General features: G+C 43.2%; 1 protein-coding gene across 2 annotated transcripts in view; it reads left to right on the top strand.

The window, feature by feature from the left end:
* Positions 1 to 20,988, top strand: part of GLS (glutaminase) — a 380,288-nt gene that overhangs the window by 341,865 nt on the left and 17,435 nt on the right. The gene's annotated exons all lie outside the window — the stretch shown is intronic.

Genomic DNA, 20,988 nt, shown 5'->3' on the forward strand with positions numbered 1-20,988 from the left:
ACCATTTAAAAAAAAATGTTACATTTTTTTTTACAGTGGACCCATGCACAGATTGAAATGATCTGCGCAGGGTTTTGGCCAATTCGCCTGTCTGAACCTGGTCTACATATGTAGTGAATTTTGCATCTCATTAAATATGCGAATTGTATATTTTCAATGGGAAAAGATCTGCGTGCGAGTTCCGGCACGACTAAAAATCAGAATGTGCGATTTCGCAGCAAAAAAAAAAAAGTTTTTTGTTGTTTTTCGCATCTCATTAAATATGCGAATTCGGGAAAAATCACAAAAAAAAATCACATTTTTGCATCCTATTAAATGTCGCCCTCAGTCTTTTTTTTCCATCAATACATTTTTATTGAAACAGTAATTTTATATGGGGTAAAGAAAAGAAAAAAGGGAACTTGCATGTGGAGGAGGGAGAGGGGGGGGGCAGTAGATCACAATCATAATATATTATAAATCACTATGTAGGACATATATCACATGGACAACAGACAATACAAAGCATATATAGAATAAGGTTACAGCATGGTTTCCAAGAAAGTTGGGGAACAATTGAAATTAGACACAAATGTATGTGTAGCACGGAAACTTCAGAGCTGTATTACACTGATTCCGTGTACACAAAGTTACAGATCACTGTTGAGTCTCAGGGGGTTCATTCAAACTGAACTGACTTGAATCCGTGAGGGTGGGGGAAGAAAAATACTGGGCACCTTCACCCTCCGTTACATATGTATGCCAAGGGAGCCATCTTAGATGTGATGAGGTGGGTGTAGATGAAAACGGTATACAGTATAATTGGTTTCCATTAGAAAATGGTAGTTTGTTTTCATGATGACTTTCAGCAATGATGGTGGGAGAGATTGTTTACATTGCTGGGCCAGGTTGGTGTGAGCAGCAATAAGAATGTGGCCTAAGACAATGCAATTACTGGGTCGGCCATGATATTCGTTTTAAGTACATTGTTAATGAGATCGAAGACCTCAGACCAGTACTGTAAAATTTTCGGCCAGCCCCAGAATATATGGTAGATATTTCCAATATTGCCACACAATCTCCAACATAGGTTGGAGCAGGAAAGCCAGAATGTATGTAGGTGATGTATACCATTTTCAACGACACCCAAGATGTGATGAGGGTTAGGTACATTCTTTTTATCAGTTTGATATGCATTTCAGTGTGGTTTAGGCATCTAGACTTTGTGTAGGAGGAGAGAAAGATCTGACGCTATTGTGTAGGTGTAAATGTTCTGCCCAGGTCTGTCTCCAATTCCACGTGGGTGTCACGTTTCGTGAAGCACCAGCTGGAGTGTAACGGAAGCTGGGTGCTTTAATATAAGGTTGTTGCATTAACGACAGAAGGGAGTGAAGCAATGAGATGAAGTAAAACCTTATTTAATGAAGATACTGCGGTACAGGTTGTAATAATGGCACAATAATAATACTGTAGTTTCTGGTATGATAAAAGTCAATAATATATAATACTTTATTGAAGAAGTTGAAAATGCTTGGCAATTGAAAGAAGTATTGAAGGATTGTTGGAGAATTGGATGATCGGGTTTAAGGTTGGATGATTGGATGAAGAATTGGATGATTGGATGAAGACTTGAATGATTGGATGATTGTAATAATAATTGGATGGTTGAATAAAGATTGGATGATTGGAAGAATAATTGGATGGTTGGATGATTGGAAGAATAATTGGATGATTGGATGAGTCAGTACTTGAAGGGTGAGCTGTGCGGCGATTGGATGGCTGTTTGACAGCACTAGGTGGAGCCGCGCAGTATAGGCTGATGGATCCCAAAACATGGCCGCCGCCAGCAAAGGCGACGGGAACCAGCCGGCGGGGATTGTGCGCACATGCGCGGCTGCTGGCGATTTCAGCCAGAGACCAAACCAAACACAGGCCTGTCATGGCGGCTCATATCTCACTCCACCCAGACCCTGCATGTACCGGAGTACACGCCACCACTGTCACCTGGTGGTGACAGTGCGAGAGTATGCACACCACCAGCACAAGGAACAGGAGCAGAGGTGAGCGCTGTGGCAGGATACACGCTGACATAAGTCTTAGGGCTAGGCATAGCACAGGGGAACTTCGTAGCAGCCATGGTGGTTGTGACAGTGGGGAGTGGACTTAGAAAAGTTATCTGGAGTTATCAGGGCCTTGTACCAGAAGAATATGTCACCTCTAGTACCTACCATAAATGGTCTAGTGAGGAGCGTTTGAGAAACAGCGTCTGGAGAGGTATGGGAGGGGGAATGTGATTTCCACCAATGTGCAATTTGAAGGTAATGTAGATATTCATTGGAAGGGAGAGAGAATTGACGTTGTAGAGAGGAGAAGGGGAGTAGAGCGTATCTGTCCAATATGTCTCTTAGGGAGGAGATCCCCCAAGTCTTCCATATATTCAAAGTGAGGTTCGTAATTAATCTCGCTACTGTTGTGATAGGGATGTCGGGCATAGTAGATGTCGGGGCAGGTAGGGTGGTCAATAGTTGGTCCCAGGCATGTAAGGTCGCCTTAGTTGATGGAAGCAAGGGTAAATGAGTAGGCCTGAGGGACCTAGGGATTCTAAGCAAGTCGGCAAGGGGGATGGAGGGGATCGAGGCCTGCTCTATATCTACCCATCCCATGGATGGATTGGAATCAGTATAGAATTTCAGAGGGGCCAAGAGGCATGCACTATGGTATTGGTGTATATCTGGGAGATCCAGTCTGCCAAAGGCACTAGGTAAAGTCATCCTAGACCGGGCCAATGTTGGGGGCTTGGATGACCAAACGTATTTCGTTAGTAGGGAGGCACATAGCTGTAGGGATTTCTTGGGGAAGGTGTAGGAAATAGTGCGGAACAGATAAATCAGTTTGGGGAGAAAGGGACATTTTGAAAGCCACCATGTGGCCCATCCAAGAGATGTAATATGCTAGCCAGGATTTAGATGTAGCGGTTAGAGCTGTAAGAAGGGGAGTAAGGTTTACAGAGAAGACATTAGGTGTATGTGAGGGATATGGATGCCTAAATATTTTATTGATTCTGTTTGCCAGTTGTACTTAGGGCCAGTGTAAGGCTTCTCTACACCCTAGGCAAAACTTCACCCTACAACTCCCCCCCCATACTGCCACCAATGCCCACTTTGCAACCCCTTGAGGCATACTTTCCTAATATTCTGCAATGGCATGGAGGCTCCCAAAAATTAAGTGGTCCACTCAGCCCCCCGGGAAGGTGGGCAAGTCCCCTGCTTTGCCTGGAGGCCCCCCATTTGCCATCCACAATAGAGTACAAGCAGGAGGGGGCAGCAAAGTCGGGAAGTATGCTTAAAGGGAAAGTATGGAGGTGAGGTCTTAGAAGTTCCACAGCTGCCACCTGCATTAAGTAGATCCTCATAGACATCCTTAATTTTTTGATATGTAGACTTGGTGGCGCCCCCCTTGAACCTGGCGCCCTGCATATTTGCCCACAACCAAGATGGCAATCCCTGCACTCAGACCCTGCCTGCTGTAGCTGCGTCCGTCGGACCCACCGGGCCGCCAGAGAGGCTCCAACACCCCCTGCATGCCGCCCAGACATCACGGCCTTCTGTGACAGTACCCCCCCCCCCTTTTTTTTCAGGATTCCTGTTGAAGAATTGTCGAACAAGATTAGGAGCATGCAAATCAAATGCATCAACCCACAAATATTCTTCTGTGCCATAGCCTGTCCATTCTACTAGAAACTGCATGCGTGAGTTTTGTTGATGACAATTGAGAATTCTTTTGACATCAAATTCAGCTTGTCTTTCGATCTGAATGGTGGGAGGTTTCGGAGGTTTAGATTGAAAAGGACTCATTCTTAAAGGTTTCACGAGGGAAATGTGGAAATAATTGAAAATCTTCATTGAAGGTGGAAGTTTTAGTCTATACGCGGCTGGATTAAGAACTTGGACAATGGGAAATGGACCGATATAGCGAGGGGCGAACTTCATTGAAGGTAAACAGAGACTGGGACCGATGTAGCGAGGAGCGAACTTCATTGAAGGTAAACAGAGACTGAGATTTTGCGAGGACAGTCACATCCGATCTCCAACTTTCATTGGTGGAACTGCTTTTCTTCTCTTGTCTGCCGCTTTTTTGTATCGATTTGAGTACTTTTGAAGAGCGGAGTGGACATTCGACCAGATCTTTGAGAAATGATGCAGAGAGGAAGTGACAGCTGGTAGATCAAAGGCTGGTAGGCTGGAAAATTCCGGAGCACGAGGGTGTACGGAAGGTACACGGTACAGACTGGAGTTGTACCAGAGGAAGAATGGTATGAATTGTTATGGGCAAACTCTGCCCAGGGCAGCAAATCCACCCAGTCATCCTGGGAGGAGGATATACGGAGTAATTCTTCCAGGTCTTGATTCACCCGTTCAGTCTGGCCATTGGTTTGAGGGTGGTAGGCAGTTGAGAATTTGAGCTTAATTTACAATGAAGAGCATAAGAAACGCCAGAAATTGGCCACAAATTGTACTCCCCGATCCGAGATAATTTCATTCGGTAGATCATGCAGCTTGAAGATAGTGGATATGAACTGTTTTGCCAGAGTCGGAGCTGAAGGTAAGGACTTGAGAGGGAAGAAATGTGCCGTTTTTGAAAAATGATCAACCACTACCCAGATTACTGAATGCCCTTTGAAGGATGGAAATCTGTAATAAAGTCCATGGACAAGTGGGACCAAGGTTGTGTTGGTATTGACAGAGGTTCTAGAGTGCCGGCTGCTGGCTGATTGGATGAATTGTGTTGAGCGCATTTAGCACAGGAGGAAATAAAACTAACTACTTGCATTAAGTAGATCCTCATAGACATCCTTGGTGGCGCATGGTTGGCCACCAGTAGGAGCGTTGTAGAAAGGTGTACACCTTGACAAAGGGGCAGTTTGGAGCCCCAAAACGTTGGAGCAATAAAACCACTTTTGATTGTAAACCCTGCTGAGTGCCGCTGCTTGCTAGCTACCGTCTTCTATATATATACAAAGGGGCGTTGTTGCCTCGAAACGTTGGCTTTGTTTTATTGCTGATTTTTTCAATACACGATTTATACCAAGTCCCTGGAGTGCCTGCTTTTTTGTTTATCTAACCTATATATATATATATATATATATATTATATATATATATATATATATATATATATAGGTTAGATAAACAAAAAAGCAGGCACTCCAGGGACTTGGTATAAATCGTGTATTGAAAAAATCAGCAATAAAACAAAGCCAACGTTTCGAGGCAACAACGCCCCTTTGTCAAGGCAAAATCAATGGTGAAACACAGCAATCAATAGTATAAAAGTGACTCACCCTTAAATAAGGTGGCAGCGTGTCTCCGTTATATATATATATATACTCTCTCATCCAGAAAAAACAACAATGAAGTCTACAATGGCCCTTATTCTGATTGACGCGGACTTTACCGCATACTTTCGGATCGCGTGTTTACGGCGTATGCGCATGCGTGGAGAACGCAACGCGCATGTGCCACGCCTTGACTCGGTACCAGTTCGGCCAGATCCCGTCCAGAACTGTTCACCGCTATCATTCGGGAAATAGGGGCGTATTATGGGCGTCATGCGGAATGACACATGGGCGTAGTTTCAAAGTGGGCAAAACGGGGCGGAAACATGGGCGGACACGGGGGAGTACACTTATGTTGGGGGGCGTACATTCGGAAACCACTCCGAATGCACGCGATCAAAAAGGCCAGAAATGTGCGGTGTCCACAAGTGTACTATTGCTTTGCGGACACCATTTGTTCATGCGGTAGGCGAACGTACGCCTAATGACTACAACCATTAACACCTGAACCCAATAGAATCTACTCCTTTACTCATTACTCACTAATAGGACGCTTGTCAGTGCTTTAATTGAAACCATTGCTGCTTCAAGGAACCCGTACTAAACACCCACATATGCTGTACTTGTCAGACACTTTCAAACTGCTAACAATGGACATGACAGAATATTAATACTAGCAATACACATGTGTATTCGACATGTTCCAAATAAGCAGTTTTTTATGAGGATAGGTAATTGAATAAGTGGGTCATGTGATGTATAGCAGAAGATACTTCATAGTGGGTTGTTTGGCGTAAATACTCCGCTTACGTGCGGTAGCACCGCTTGGCTCCCGTTCGGATGCGGTATTCCCGAGCATACTCTGTAATACTCTGTAATACCGTGCCGAATCGGAGTGTTTCTCCCGCACACGCATGCTTTGTATGTCGTCCGTAAACACGCCCTGTTCTTAAAGAGTGAGTCCGTCCGAATGCGGAGGACACGTGGGCGTTTCTACGGACGATGGCCGCACGCGGCAAAACACCGTGGCGTGCGGACCGCACCGTAAGAATGCGGGAATATCCGCACCGATCAGAATAAGGGCCAATATGTGGAGAGAAACAGAAAGCACTCTCCGTTTTTTTGCAAATATAAAAACCAGCTGTGGATTTCACTCAACGTTTAACGTTTCTGTCCTCAAGGAACCGTCGTCAGGAGTTTAGGGCAGCATAATTAGTCCAATGCAATCCACACAGCAGTACCACGCAGCAATTCCTGAAGCAAGGAATCCGCTGCTGGCCTCCAGCTATTTATACCCCCTGTTCATGAATAAAGGGCACCAAAAGGAATAGACTATTAGCTTCCACATGCCAAGATGACATGCAGTTGACATCACATCCGGTTTAAGTAAACACAACCACACAAGACATTGATACAGTATAAATGTACATAGACGGGGAGAAAACCTTACTCGTAAATGCCTGCTAGGTACAGCACAATAAGTGCTGAATGCCCAGTGAGGTGGTAACTACCGCTAATCGCCGAACTGTCCTGCTGGCTAAAAAAAAAAAAAACATGAATATATATATATATATATATATATATATATGTCCGGTACTTACACAATCAAATAGATACTTTGAACGGGTGCCTTCACAAACAGTTTCCACTGCCACTATATTCCTGCACTCACGTCTCATCAAATAAGATAGCTGTAGTCTTGAATAGCTTATCAACGTTTCGCTAAGTTTATTAGCGTCTTCAGGATATAACATGTACATTAAAATCGTTCACCTTAAATAAGGGGAATCACCCATGTGCAGTGAACGCCGGTGCCCGTCTCCGCCTCCGGCCGCTACCTCAAGGGGCGGGGCGGGGCTTCATTTCGGGATTCTGCGCTGACATCGTGACGTCATAGCATTTGGCGCTAGAGGGCAAAGTGTACAACACACCACCACCATACAATACAATGGAACAATGTGTCACTAGGGGGAAAAACACAAAGAATAATTGTACAATATTGCAATAAATTTACAGTATACCAATACATTATAGTGTTACAGAATATGGGTCACAAAAATTGGTTAATCATGAGTAACAGCATCTAAATACCAAGATGTCATTCATATATCTATAAAAAAACACGCAAATTATATATTCTCATTTAACCCTTCCGGACTAATTACATCTAGTTGATGAATCCAGAAATTTTCCCTGCGTATCAATGCTTGATTTCTATCTCCACCCCTATAAATATATAAAGTCACAAAAATTCTATCTATTCACTGTGTATCAAAGTTGCAAGGAATATAGAATAATGTTAACTGAACCTCCAGTCAATATGTGTCACCACAGCAGGGAACAAATGTATCGTTAGCTAAGGAAAACGTTCAAAGGATTGTTCTCATTTAGGCCATGTGGAGCCACTGTATTTAGATAGTGTATCCATTTAGCCTCCAATTTCTTCAGGATCAAGGCTCGATCCCCGCTTCTAGGGGGAACGGGGACCCAATCAATTATTCAACACTTTATTGAGGCCACTTGATGTTTGTAAGTGACACATTGTTGTGCCACCGGCTTGTCAGAAACTCTTTTTAATAATACTTTATTAATTGCACTGCAATGGTTAGCCATCCTCCTGAATGTACAGGTGGTGAGACCAACATATGTGAGTCCACATGGGCAATGTAATAAATAGATGACGTGATCAAGCAAACAATGTAATTTAAACCGTATCTTGATCTGTCACCCACTGTGTGGGTGGGGAAAGGATGCACCAGGTATCATGGAATTGCATGTTGTGCAACCTGAACATTTGAAGCACCCAGGTTTTCTTGACAATAGCCACGTGTGGTCTTCTGGGCTGTGGGTTCTGCCGTAATAATTTTTGAAGATTTCTACCTCATCTATATGCCATGGTGGGCTTTGTCGGGGGCACCTTCCTCATCACTGATGATACCAAGGGCCAATGTCTATGGATGGATCTGGAAATTACTGTAGACTTCTCGTCGAACTGGGTCACATAGATGTTAAAGGGACCAGGTTTGGACACTTTAGTGATCATCTTATCCCGGGCCTTCTTCAAACACTCGTCAAGGAATCCCTTGAAGTATCCACGATCGATAAATCTGGAATACATTTAATTGATCTGGACCTCAGCCCTAAGTGGATCAGAATTGTTCCTGAACACTCGCATGAACTGCGAGATAGGCAGGCTGTCCTTTAGTCCTGGTGGATGATTACTAATAGCAAATAATAGAGAGTTGCGATCAGTATGCTTCCAAAACAGTATGCTTCCAAAACTTCCAAATCAAAACTTTGCTTTTCACCTTAAAAAATTGTCACATCTAAAAAGTTTATCGCTTCACTTTCGATTTGTCCAGTGAAACTGATAGTGGTGGGTAGGTTGTTTAGCTCCGATAGCATGTCCTCAAATTCTAACTTAGTGCCATTCCACAAAAGAAAAATGTAATCTATAAATCGTTTGAAGTAACCGATATTGTGACCATAGGTGGGTAAAATGTAACGTTGCTCGTAACTGTGCATAAAAATATTAGCATAGGAAGGTGCAATGTTGAAGCCCATCGCAGTCCCTGTGCGCTGGATGTAATATTCCTTACCATGCATGAACTGATTTAAGGATAGAATCAACTCCAGCATTTCGAGAATAAACTCCACAGGGGGACCCCGATGGGCTCCACTCACCAGCAGGTCCCGTACTGCATCGCACCCCAAATTATGGGTTGTCACGGTGTAAAGAGTACACACATCTAGAGTCACAAAAAAATATCTGGTCCAACATCATAAGCAGAACATAAGCTTCTTCATAAAATCTCCAGTGTCTTTAATGTAACTGGGGATGCTTGGCATCAGCTCCTGTAAATAGCCATCTACAAACACCACCAAAGGTTGCAACAAAGACCCGTGTCCCAATATGATGGGTCTACCGGGGGGATTGATCAGAGTCTTGTGCACCTTTGGCAGTGGGTAGATGGTAGGGCAAATAGGGAAATCCACTGTAAGGTATTTTGATAGACCCTCAGTGATCCCAACCATTGTGTAAAGCTCTCTCAATGGCTGCATCAGTCCTCCGTTTAATCCCTGGTATGGGATTTGTGGAGCAATGCTCGTAGGTAGCATGATCGGAGAGCTGTCTTAAAATCTCCTTGTTTTAATTTATTTTATTTTGCAGGACAGTAGACCCATCTTCATCAGCCGCGGTAATAAATAAATTAGTATCCACTTTAAGGGTGGCAATCTCTTTTCTCTGGGGTGAGGTTGCTAAATTGCCTGCCAGGAGGTCCCGTGGTGACATCATTAGTCACCATCCTTTGGAAAGTCCAAATGCTAGCATTCAAGGAAGGGGGATCAAATATACTGGGTCTCAATAAACCCCTATTAATGGACTCGACCTGAATGGACAATTTTTCAGCAAAAAACTCTCTAAGACGCATTTTGCGACAAAATTTATAATGATCGATCTCAAAGTTGAACTGGTTGTGCCTAGAGGAGGGTACAAATGAAATGCCTAAAGCCAAAAGTGAGGATTCACCTTCAGACAAAATGTGGTCTGAAAGATTGAAAATCAATCCAGACCCCTCTTCACTTTTCTTTTTGTATCCTCCCCCCCCCCCCCCCCCCCCCCCCCCCGGGAGAGGCCTAAACCTCTTTCTCTGTTTCGTCCCGTAACTAGCTGGAGGTCAGCGGCGTATTCCTTGCTGTAGGAATTGCTGCGTGGTTCTGCTGTGTGAATTGCATTGGACTAATTATGCTGCCCTAAACTCCTGAAGATGGTCCCTTGAGGACAGAAACGTTAAATGTTGAGTATCATCTGTACTGCCTTATATGCATTTATATTAAAATCCACAGCTGGTTTTTATATTTGCAAAAAACTTGAGTGCTTCCTGTTTTTCTCTCTCTCTCTCTCTCTCTCTCTCTCTCTCTCTCTCTCTCTCTCTCTCTCTCTCTCTCTCTCTCTCTCTCTCTCTCTCTCTCTCTCTCTCTCTCTCTCTCTCTCTCTCTCTCTCTCTCTCTATATATATATATATATATATATATATATATATATATATATATATCTTATATATTTGGCTACATCTGTCACTCAAAGTGTGTCTGGAGCTATAACGCTGGGTGGAGCCTCTGACTCACATGACTGACTCACATGACAGAGAACCAGCCCAGTGAGCCCACAGACAGTGCCTCTCTACACAGAAAAGACACAGCTACTCACCAGACACACCAGGTGAGCGCCCCACACCTCCATACCTCCCAACATGACCCTCTCCAGGAGGGACAGAATGCTCTGTTTGTGGACTTCCATCTTAATTTATGATTGTCATCACCTGTCATTTTAAACAGGGTAATTGATAAGAAAGGTGTTTAAGCACAGGTGATGGTAATCCATAAATTAAGAAGAAAGTCCAGAAACAGAGCAATGTGTCCCTCCTGGAGAGGGTCATGTTGGGTATGCACCTCCCTCCCCCCCCCCCCCATTCACGGCATCCCCACGATTAAATGGCACATGCAAAACACTGACATGGCTATGGTCGACAATGAAAAAGGTTGACAAGATTTATTTTTCACTTTTTCAATGATTTCATATTCATTCTCATGTGTCGACATGGACACCAATGAAGTGCCACACTTATGTCAACATTTACATGTGTTGACCTTTCTGTGTTGATTTTTTCTTGTGGCGATTCGTGGCACCCTCCCGCGACCCCCCTCCCACGATTTGCAGCACATCCCCTGCAATTCGCGGCACCCCCGGTGACTCCCGCGATTTGCGGCCCCACCCCGTGACACCCCCCCCCCTTGCAATTCGCGGCACCCCACGACCCCCCCCTCCTACGATTCGCGCCAACCCCCCGGGCCCCCCCTCCCGCGGTTCACAGTGCCCCCCACGACCCCCCTACCGCGATTCCCCACCCCTAAACCCCCTCCTGTTATTGCGGCAACCCCCCGCCCCCGCGACCCACCCTCCCGCGATTCACTGCAACCCCCCGTGCCCCCACGATTCGCGGCACCCCCCCCCCACGACCCCCCCTCCCGCAATTCACGGCATCCACCCACGACCCCTCCTCCCGTGATTCGCGGACACCCCTCACCTCCTCCCTCCCCCCCACCCCCGCGCGTGATTCACGGCAACCCCAGGATTAAATGGCACATGCAAAACACTGGCACGGCTATGGTCGACAATGAAAAAGGTTGACATGAGTTTTTGAAGATTTAGTTTTCTTTTTTTGAATGTTTTCATATTCATTCTCATGTGTCGACATGGACACCGATGAAGTGCCACACTTATGTCAACATTTACATGTGTTGAACTTTCTGTGTTGATTTTTTCTTGTAGCAATTTTTTTCCAGTGACAACTATGAACTATGTGCACGTCAACCTACACATCATCAACCAATTCTTTGTATAATATATAACACCTGTTCTGTTTTACTGTAGGTGTTTTAAGTCAGACCTTTTACTGCTACTATTACTGTTTATGTAAATACATTCTGAATGACAGCAACATCCTACCATCCTTCTACAAGAATATATAACCAACTAGGTGATTCATCGCGCCCTGTGCCCCCTCCTCCCGCAATTCACGGACCCCCCACGCACCCCCCTCCCACGATTCGCAACCCCCCCTCGCGCAATTCACGCCCCCTCCCACGCTTTGTGGACCCTCTCCCGCGATTCGCTGACACCTGCGCCCCCTCCCTCCCTTGATTCATAGCACCTCCCCGCGCTCCTCCCACAATTCACGGCACCCCTAAGCCCCTCTTTAGTCCCCCGTTTACTCACACACCCCTATCACTACCCAGCTTCCTGCTCTCCTGAACCGTAACTTCCACCACTGGGGAGTCGCTGACGCTGTTTTGCCCACATGCCCCTATCATGCCTCATAGCCCAGCCTCCTGCTCTCATGCTCCCGAACTCCCACCCAGTAGGAGGAGACACTGACTAAGGGCCACCATCCTGTACTCCTGTACTGCCACGCTGGACCCTCACCCACTGGCAGAAGCTGCACAGTATCTCCCACCCTCCTCTTTAGTCCCCCTTATGCCCACACACCCCTATCACTACCCAGCCTCCTGTTTTCCTGTGTCGTGACCTCCGCCAGTGGGGAGCCGCTGACTCAAAAAACACCCTACTATACTATTGCACACACACACCTAAACAACATGCACACACAGCCCCCCCCCCCCACACCTACAAATGTCACTGTACCATCCACACTATCAATGTACATCTTACTCTGTAAACACTTTTTAATTAAACAAAACAATACACACCCCCTTCCACATCATATGCTCTCTATTTAACACATTTCACCTGTAACTCAAGTTGCAATACAGGCCATCTTTCATACAATTCTAACCATCTTTCTCATATACAAATGTTCACAAATTAAGGGGGCGCAGCCCCTTACGACTGTGTGAAGAGCGCCCGTAGGGCGCGATGAATCACCTAGTATATATATATGCAGAAAGAGAGAGAATGGCGCAACCAAGTCAGTGATCATAGAAAAAGGGGGCGCAGCCCCTTACGACTGTGTGAAGAGCGCCCGTAGGGCGCGATGAATCACCTAGTATATATATATGCAGAAAGAGAGAGAATGGCGCAACCAAGTCAGTGATCATAGAAAATTTTTACTAGACAAATAAATAACTGACATACATGGTAAAAAGCAGCAACCAGCTTGCCCAACAAGTAAGATCCTTCAGAGGCCACCAGGAATCGGCGGAAGCCGGGACTCAGTTTCCCACCGTCGGTGCCTCTTTGCTCGGACTAGAAGAGACCTATTCAGGTCTGTGCACGATGCCGTGAAGGTGGCCACGCCTCTACGCGTTTCGTCACGTGTGGGACTTCCTCAGGAGGTGTGGTTATCCTGGATCCTAGTGTGTCTTATATCCACCTCTCAATCAGCTGGTATTGATTGAGATTGGAATCACCTAAGTCTCATTCATTCAGCTAACTTTCGATATCAGATAGCAAGCATATATATGCACAGTTTTGGTTTGTAAATACTTTACACATTAAAAAGCACAAATATTACATGTATATATAACATAAATGAAAAAGGCTTTTTACATATTTTAAAACATTACAAGTTTCAGAGAAAAAAAGAAGCATTTCAATATTTAGAATATAAGATGCCTACGGTCGGCTCGTGGACCCGAGCTGCGGCCGGCGGCATCCCACATCAAATAGCAATATTTTCATAAATATTTAAGAGAAATACATACATAAAACATATGTTTGAGATATCATAGAAAATTATTTTCACTAAACCTCGCTAATTAACAATTCCAGTCATTTCCCGTAGCAGCCATATTTCAAGGGATAAAAGGAGACAAAAAAGATATATAAGTAATCAAGCAATCACAATTTTGCAACATAGTCATATTAATATTTAAAGAATATATCCATGCCATAAGCAATATGACTGCGATAAAGCTCCACATTCGCACAACACACCACGGGACCCTATAGGTTAAGACACAGAGGTCCGCAGACCCAACAACTGTGTCTCACCAGTGCGCCGTTAAGTGTGCATACTGTCAGTGGAGAAAAGAGACAATATCGCAGCCCTCGTTCATGCCTGCTGGTGAGAGGGTATTGACCGTTTATATCCAGTAGGTCTCACGCCTACTCAATTTATTTAAAATGTCTCCACCTCGCTCATCTAATGAAATTTGTTCAAGTGCATTGAAAGAAAAATGTCTGAGATCTCCGTTGTTACATGTCAGAAAGTGTCTGGAAACACTGTGTTGACCTTATTGCGAATATTACGTGTGTGCTCCAAAATCCGTAATTTCAATTGCCGCTTGGTTTTGCAAATATATAGTTTCCCGCAGCTGCAGGTTAACATATAAATGACAAATGAACTTAAGCAAGTCATTTTACTTTTTACATTCCAAGATTTAGTCCCCTCACTATTGGAATATTTAAACTTGTCACGGTCAACATATTGACACATTTTACACTTTGAGCAAGGGAAAAATCCTTTTGTTGTATTTAGCCAGTTAGTACTTGTGATTGATTTTAGATGACTTGGAGCTAGGTTAGTTTTAAGAGTGGCTGCTCTTTTAAATACCACTTGCGGCCGATTGGGAATGATTGTTTTTAATAAGGGATCCAATAAAAGGACATCCCAGTGTTTATTAAGTATCATCTTTATTTTATCGCTATCCACATTATACTTAGTGACAAAAGGAATAAACGCAGTCTCGTTTCTTCTATCTTTTGTTTGATACACCAATAGATCCTGTCTGTTTTTATCACTGGCTCTCTTTTTACACTTACGTATCAGATGCTGTGGGTAATTTTTCTCCTCAAATCGGGTACTATAAATTTCTGTTTGTTCTTCAAATTTATCAACTGTGGAACAATTCCTTCTTAATCTTATGAATTGTGAATAGGGGATATTAGATACCCATTTATTAAGATGGCAACTTGAAAAATTAATATAACTGTTGCTGTCGACACATTTGATATGTGTGTATGTGTCGGTAAGTTTTGTAGATTCCCAATTTGAAGTATGTAGAACTAGATCCAAAAATTCTATTTTTACAGCATCATATTTAGATGGAAATTTCAAGTTGAGATTGTTTATATTTATTTTAGACATAAATTCCTCGAAACTGCTTTTATTCCCCTGCCAGACAATGATTATATCGTCTATAAAACGCTTGTAACATTTTATTTGATGGCTATATTCAATATTAATTTCAGCATTATTGTTTTCCCATTTGACCAAGTACAAATTGGCTAAGCTCGGGGCATACGGAGTCCCCATCGCAACTCCGCAGAGTTGCAGAAAAAAACTGGTTTTGAAAAAGAAAATAATAATTTTCTAAGACCAGACGTATACTATCTAAAATGAAACAACGGAGATGCTCACTAATAGTATCATCCCTCATAAAAAAGTAATTGACCGCCTCTAATCCTCCATTGTGGGGGATCGGGGTGTACAATGCCTCCACGTCCACTGTGCACCAATTATAGTCGCTTTGCCACTCAAATGTCTGTGACCATTGCAATATTTCTGTGGAGTCTTTTAAATAAGATTTTAGAGAGGTGACATATTTTTGTAAATATATATCTACGAATTCTGAGAGGTGAGAGGTTGCTGAGCCTATTCCCGATATAAAACCCCGGGCCGCCCGATAATATCGGGAATAGGCTCAGCAACCTCTCTTATATATACATGTAATATTTGTGCTTTTTAATGTGTAAAGTATTTACAAACCAAAACTGTGCATATATATGCTTGCTATCTGATATTGAAAGTTAGCTGAATGGATGAGACTTAGGTGATTCCAATCTCAATCAATACCAGCTGATTGAGAGGTGGATATAAGACACACTAGGATCCAGGATAACCACACCTCCTGACCAAGTCCCACATCTGACGAAACGCGTAGAGGCATAGCTACCTTCACGGCATTGTGCACAGACCTGAACAGATCTCTCCTGGTCCGAGCAAAGAGGCACCGACGGTGGGAAACTGAGTCCCGGCTTCCACCGATTCCTGGTGGCCTCTATAGGATCTTACTTGTTGGGCAAGCTGGTTGCTGCTTTTTACCATGTATGTCAGTTATTTATTTGTCTAGTAAAAATTTTCTATGATCACTGACTTGGTTGCGCCATTCTCTCTCTTTCTGCATATGTGATTGGGACACCTGTGAGCCGTGGTCTGGCTCATTGGGAGAAAAGGCTGCAGACATACCTCTAAAAAAGGAGAAGCACATTTCATTCTCCCTGTGACTGTGAGCGGTTGGAGCTCCAAATACTATATATATATATATATATATATATATATATATATATATATATATATATAATCAGACAGGTTGGAAACTCACACTTCCTTAAAGTAAGTTGCGGGTTGCAAGGGCAGTATAACAATACATAGAGCCAAGCAGGTGAGGACAGTTGTCCCCCTGAATGACAGCAGCATAACAATATGCAAGTAGAGCCCTAAAATAGTAGGGCTCTACTTGCATATTGTTATGCTGCTGTCTTCGGCCCGCTGCCAGTCATTGTTAAGTATGATGGTTTGCATTTTTTGACATGCTTCTTTAAAGTCTTTTTTGCATATTTATAAAAAGGGTGTGCTGGACCTGTTGTTCAGGGGGACAACTGTCCTCACCTGCTTGGCTATATATATATATATATATATATATATATAGGTACTTATGTATTATCTGGGCTCCCATGTTAAATGCACCCCAATTTTTCATACCCCTACTATCCAACTACGCATGGAGTTGATTTTATATAGTGTGGCAAGCGCAGCGAGCCACCGTGCCCGAAGCGTGGCGAGCGCACGCGGTGTCATAAGAAAAACGGGAGCCCAGATATTACATAAGTACCTATATATATATATATATAGAGCAAGGATAATCCCGGCACTCAAGCACACACCTGTGCTGACCAATGTGGTAAATGGCTTAGGTGCCTTCTGTAAACCCTGCGGTCACATGTAGTAGAAATAACAGCAGCGGCACTCAAAAGACTTCTTTAGTAGTGGAAATGGTATCTTTATTCCAACATGTTTCAGGAGGCTTCTCCAGTCATCAGGGACAAAGACATATATGTAACCCAGCGAGCCCCACCTCCACCAATCAGGCCTAGAGCCTAGACCATGTCACCACACCCTTGATTGTGAGAATCCAGCAAATCAATAATTTCTTGTTCAGGTCCCGCCCAGACCAGAAGTAAATCGTCTATAAAACGTGCGTAGTTCTACGTACGTTTTATAGACGATTTACTTCTGGTCTGGGCAGGATCTGAACAAGAAATTATTGATTTGCTGGATTCTCACAATCAAAGGGAACATGAGGTGAAATTCACCTATGTGGTGAGCATGGAGACGGTCAATTGCCTTGATGTAAAGATCAAAGTTGATCAGGGTAAAATTAACACCAGTTTGTTTGTAAAATAAACTGACCGTAACTCAGTGTTGTTGCATAGCAGTTGTCACCCATTACCTCTACGTCGTGGTTTACCCTACTCACAGATGTTGAGGGTACACCGGATTACAAGTGACCCTGCTGAGACAGTGGCGGCCCTCGACAATATGATTGCACAATTTGTTGAGAGAGGGTATCGCCTGTACGATTTACAGGCTGCTAAATCCAGAGTGTTGGCCACCACAGGACTGTCTTACTAAGAACAGGGAGTCCAATAAAGGGGAATCTAATATTCTTCCTTGGATTAATCGTTTTAGCACTAGCAGTGATGGCATTGCTAGGCACATGAAAAAGTTTTTAATACGGATCGTGATTTGCCGGCTTTGTCTGGCACCAGGCTGATGCCGGCATTTTCTTGTAGTAGTAACCTCCGAGATCAATTGGTCAAAATTGATGTGTCGGATTTAATAAAACCTCTGCCCGACACATTTTCTATCTAAGGCTAATGGTTGCTACCGCTGTCTGGGGTGTACCACATGTGGCTCACTTTTAACAGGGAGCCACTTTGTTAACCCACACAGTGGCAAAAAGTATAACATTGGGCATGTTATCACGTGTACTACGAAATTCGTGGTATATGTTATATACTGCCCTTGTGGTTATCAATATGTCGGTAAAACCAGGGCTGTGGAGTCGGTAGATAAATGTTCCGACTCCTCGCACTTCTGACTCCGACTCCTCTGTATTAATATGCAAATGTATTTGATACATTCATTGAAGGAAAGAAAGGCAACATACATATTATTACTACAGAAACTAGAGGCTGGGAAGCCAACAGTCTACTGTATTGAACAGTTTAAGCAAAGGACAAACACAATGAAAACAAAGTTTTATAAAAAAAAAATTATTAATTAATTAAATGGCTGGATAGTAGCAGTAGGCATAAACATCAGGAACAGGAGCTTTTCCAGTTCAAAGATAAAAACCACATTATTTGGTTGTTTTGGGAACAAAAACAAAGCTTATCTATATGAACCAAAATCAAACTCTGTAAAACCTAGAAATGGTTTATATTAATTTTTAAATGTAGTTATAGGCTTAGCAAATGTATAGATAGACAGTTTCTTCCAGAAACATGTACACATGTCTACCCTCATACAGACAAGCAGGCATGCAGTTTTAAAAATAAATATAAACACTAACAGTTGAATCCAGTCCCTTTAGCTCTTCTAGCTATAGAGAAGAATCTTCACTCAATAGGAAAGGTTCAGAAGTGTGGAGCATGAGTTCCGCATGCTTTGTGACGACAACAAAAATCAACGAGCCACAATCTCCGCTGGTTTGCTTGCTCGTCACCATTCAATTCATGGACACAAGGAACGATTTCTTTACAGAATCGTTACTGGAGACGAAAAATGGTGCCTATACATCAATATGAACCAGCGTAAGGAATGGCTTAGCCAAGGTACAGTAAACAAACGACCCCGCGCATGATACAAGATCTTCATCCGCGTAAAAAGATGTTGTGCGTATGGTGGGAGAGCTTGGTTGAATGAATTTTTCGAGTCTACACCAGGTGATTTCTACCAACGAGGTATTGAAAACCTTATTGAACGATGGAAATAAGTTGTAAACTACAAGGGAGAATACATTTATAAGTATTGGTGCTCCGAATTGTGCGTTGCGTGCCATATAGTGAAGCACATGAAAAGCATGCTTTTTCACGGTCACTTAACATGTTCGTTTTGCGGTTACGTGAGGCACTGCATGCATTGGTCTTTATTCTTACAGTAGAGAAGTCATTAATTATAATTTTCGGAGACGGTGCATTGTTTGCCGACTCCGACTCCAGGTACTTAAAATTTCCTCCGACTCCACAGCTCTGGGTAAAATGGAGACAACCATCCGTGAACGTATGGCCAATCACAGGACTGCCATACTTGCTGCGATAGCCACTGGTACCAGTGACTAGCCGGTAGCCCGGCATTGGGCTGCCGCAGGACACACGGTGGCTAGTTTACGGGTAAAATTGATTGACCACGTGCCGCCACTTAAACGAGGTGGCGACAGGGGTTGGTTGTTGTTAAGAATGGAGAGCAGGTGGATTATGAGATTGGAGACATTGTCTCTTAAAGGCCTTAATGAGAAATTGGGTCTTTATTGTTTCCTATGAATTATGTATATTCTATTAATATCAGTGTCTATATGCACTATCATTGATCTATACTATACTGATTGACTAGTTATGTTGCCTTCAATTTTGTTTGCTAAATTGCCCATTAATATTATTGCTAATCTTGCTGTATATATATATATATATATATATATATATATATATATATATATATATATATATATATATATATATATATGATAGTGAAGAGACAACAGCGGCACTCTGGGGAGTTTTTGAAAAAATATATTTTAAGCAAAAAAGCTTCCAACGTTTCGGGGTATACTGTATGACACCCCTTTGTCAAGGTTATACGTGCAATAATAGGTACATACATGTGCTTACCTTAATCATGACAAGTGAGAAGAGTGAGCAAATCACGTTACTGCAGCGTGCTGGCATCAAACAGGAAACGGACAGTGAAAGGAAGTGGCCAGGCAGTGGATATCCTGCTGCTGGAACGCAGCGTGGACGGCAAGCCTCAGGTCTCCTAGGAGCACGCTGCAGTAACGTGATTTGCTCACTCTTCTCACTTGTTATGATAAAGGTAAGCACATGTATGTACCTATTATTGCACGTATAACCTTGACAAATGGGTGTCATATACCCCGAAACGTTGGAAGCTTTTTTGCTGAAAATATATTTTTTCAAAAAATCCCCAGAGTGCCGCTGTTGTCTCTTCACTATCCTGTACTTCTGTTCCTGAAGGCACCTGGGTTACCTGTACTGCTGGAGGAGTGCCAGGCCTACACCTCTACCTCTATATATATATATATATATATATATATATATATATATATATATATATAATCTTAATATACCTTTAATAATATACCTCTGATATGTTCCACATTGTCCATTGCTTGTTAAAATTATTGTTTTAAATTTGTGTAATAAATGTTTGTTGTTATTAGGCAGTGCTGAAGCCGTGAGACGCCCCCACTTGAATGGCACACATAAGGGTGTACGCACCTGTGTGTGTGATTGCAGGTGGGTGTGGTGACATGGTCTAGGCTCTAGGCTTGATTGGTGGAGGGGGGGCTTGCTGGGGTACATATGTCTTGTATGTGTGTTATCACTTTGTCCCTGATGACAGGAGAAGCCTCCTGAAATATGTTGGAATAAAGATACCATTTCCACTACTAAAGAAGTCTTTTGAGTGCCGCTTCTGTTATTTCTACTATATGTGTGTGTGTGTGTGTGTGTGTGTGTGTGTGTGTGTGATCAGGATGACAATCAATCAAATGCAAAAGTGTGCTTACCTATATATTTATTTATTTATTTATTAGCAGTTTCTTATATAGCGCACACAGATTCCGCAGCGCTTTACAGAGAATATTTGACCATTCACATCAGTCCCTGCCCCAGTGGAGCTTACAATCTATATTCCCTACCACATGTACACGCACACACAGACATTCTAGGGTTAATTTTTGTTGGGAGCCAAATTAGCCTAGCAGTATATTTTTGGATTGTGGGAGGAAACCGGAGTACCCGGAGGAAACCCACGCAAGTACGGGGAGAATATACAAACTCCGCACAGTTAGGGCCATGGTGGGTATTGAACCCATGACCTCAGTGCTGTGAGGCAGTAATGCTAACCA

Source organism: Crinia signifera, chromosome 7 (assembly GCF_055691185.1).
Source record: "Crinia signifera chromosome 7, ASM5569118v1, whole genome shotgun sequence".
In the NCBI taxonomy this organism is placed as follows: domain Eukaryota; kingdom Metazoa; phylum Chordata; class Amphibia; order Anura; family Myobatrachidae; genus Crinia; species Crinia signifera.